We start from the raw sequence: 2,782 nt of genomic DNA, 5'->3' as shown, positions 1-2,782 counted from the left end.
TCGCTTGAACCCAGGAGGCATAAGTTGCAGCAAGCTGAGATCACACCACTGCACTTCACCCTGAGTAATACCCTGTCTAAAGAATACATCAGCTGTGGCCCTATAAGGAGGATGCAAACTTGCCCCAGAGACACCCAGTTAAGTATTCAGGTTTCTTAGATGGTGGGCAGGGCCATAGAGCTCACAAGAGATTCTGACCTTTGTCTTTGGCTACTGGGACAAATAGATGAAGACCACCAGGTGGGGCAGAGATAGGCGTGTGTGAGCTCAGCCTCTCCTTGGGCAGATCTTGCTATGGCTAATGTGGGGGATGGGGGTATAGTTCTCAGTCCAGTGGAGTTATACTCCCAGGAGGATTGTGGCTGCTCATGCTAACTCATACAGTTCACCAGGGAAGTGGAGGAAAACCAGCAGTCACAGGCCTCACTCTGCTCCTACGCAACCCACAGTCCTAAAGGCTGGTCTCACTTTCACCATGCCCCAACAACAGCACTGAGTCTATTTCCAGGCAGCTGGTGACCAGGACTGAGAACTTTCCCCAGACCATGAACCTCCCCATTAAGAAAGCAAGCAGACTCATAATTTTTCATCATCTCAGGGAGCCTGCAGTGGTGATCTAGTTCCTTTGAAGTGTCTGTGGATTCTCTCAGCTTTCCTGGTATGTTCCTATGGTGGTTCTTTTCTTTCTTTCTTTGTTTTTAACTCTACCCTTATATTTTATTAAAAGGCAAACATCATGAATTAACCCAGTTGTTTACTTGAATTACAAAAGTAACATGATTCAATATGAAAATAAGAAACTGTCTATAAATCTCTGACAGTAATAAATTGCAATATAGAATGCATACAGGAGTCATACACAGCAACAAACTCTCAGACAAAACAAAAATATTTTAATACCTTTAAAATCCAAATTTTTCTTTAAAATCATTCATGAAAAAGATTCTCAAGTCAGAAGTAATACCTCAATTAGTGAAACATCAGGAACATTACAACTATTTAATATACAAAGATACATCTTTTTACCAGTCATTTCCTTCTGATGTCTGTTCCAGAATCATACAGATGTTTATTTCTCTACTCCCTCATTCCATCATTTCTTCAGATCATGAAAGCTGAATCTGTTGAACACCAGAAATCTGTTTTGTAAACCAAAACATTTTGTTATTGACTATCTGTGGTTGTTAAGCCAGCTGGTAACTGGTTAATAAATGCCTCCTCTGCAAGCTCTTCATTTAGTTCATCTGTAACTGTGACCGCTCCACCAACTCCCTTTTATCCTTTCATAGCCTCTCTGAATTTTTGAAGGCATAATTTCAGAGGTTCCGCATAACTGTCAAGGCTTAGGTTCGACACAGTAATATGATTTGGGTGTGTCCCCACCACATTTCAACTTGAATTGTATCTCTTAGAATTCCCACATGTTGTGGGAGGGAACTAGGGGGAGGTAATTGAATCATGATGGCTGGTCTTTCCTGTGTTGTACTCATGGTAGTGAATAAGTTTCATGATATCCAATGGGTTTATCAGGAGTTTCTGCTTTTGCTTCTTCCTCATTTTCTCTTGCGGCCACCATGTAACTAGTGCCTTTTACCTCCCACCATGATTTTGAGGCCTCCCCAGACCTGTGGAACTATAAGTCCAATTAAACCTCTTTTTCTTCCCAGCCTCAGGTATGTCTTTATCAGCAGTGTGAAACAGACTAATATACGTGGCAAAGAGAATATCTTCTCTACTCATTGTTTTCTGTTTCTCTTGATGGCACCTTTCACTTGCTTTAGATGTTATAAAGCTGATGGACTCAGTTACACATTCTTTGGCATTTTTTTTGCAATCTTTCCTGTTTGAGGTATGGCATTTTTTTACTATCCTAGCCATGTTTCCTATTGGAAGATACATATCTTGTTCTGTGATACTTACTTTGGACCATTTGCATCTTCATGATCACTCATGCTGTCCTCAGTATCATCGTGAGGCTGTATAACATAATGACTTTCTCCAATATAGTTTGCAGAGATTCCTAGTTGAGAAGCATCTGTTGTAGAACTGTCATCATCCATTGTCATGAAATACTGTTGGAACTGTGTTGTCAGTGGTGCTGAAGAACACCTGTGTAAAAAGGTGTCTGCTTTTTGCTATTTCCACCTCCAGTGGAGCCCTGGTTGGCTCCCATCTCCAATCTGCTGTTTCTTTGGACCTGTTCCTAAGATAGTTCTTAAACCAAAAGTTCATGACGTGGGTCTCCACACACTAGTCCATCCTTCTGAGCAGGAGCTGCAAGTTAGTCCTGCATCCTATCTATCATCCTAATCCTCTATTTATATATATACATACATATGTTTGATTTTCATCAGCTTTTCTCTTCTCTATTTTCTTAGCTTGTTTCTTTAAAAATTTTTTTGTTCCAGTTTTGAGCTGGGTCTTTTGGTTTCTCCTTTCTACATTTAAACGGTTTTTAAATAATTGTTGATCTTCTAGAAATAGAAATACCATTTGACCCAGCAATCCCATTACTGGGTATATGCCCAAAGGATTATAAATCATTCTACTATAAAGACACATGCACATGTATGTTCGTTGCAGCACTGTTTACAATAGCAAAGACTTGGAACCAACCCAAATGCCAATCAATAATAGACTGGATAAAGAAAATGTGGCACATATACACCATGGAATACAATGCAGCCTTAAAAAAGGATGAGTTCATGTCCTTTGCAGGGACATGGATGAATCTGGAAACCATCATTCTCAGTACACTGACACAAGAACAGAAAACCAAACA

The 2,782-nt window shown here is 40.0% G+C and overlaps 1 pseudogene; it reads right to left on the bottom strand.

The window, feature by feature from the left end:
* Nucleotides 1-1,106: 1,106 nt before the first annotated feature.
* LOC116565339 lies at nucleotides 1,107-2,179 on the bottom strand (annotated as a pseudogene).
* Between the last annotated feature and the right edge of the window lie 603 nt (nucleotides 2,180-2,782).

The sequence above is a fragment of the Sapajus apella genome, unplaced genomic scaffold (assembly GCF_009761245.1).
Source record: "Sapajus apella isolate SASKATOON/1434 unplaced genomic scaffold, GSC_monkey_1.0 scaffold40, whole genome shotgun sequence".
NCBI classification, from domain to species: Eukaryota; Metazoa; Chordata; class Mammalia; order Primates; family Cebidae; genus Sapajus; species Sapajus apella.
Note: the sequence above shows the minus strand (reverse complement) of the source record. Positions and strands in the feature narration are given on the sequence as shown.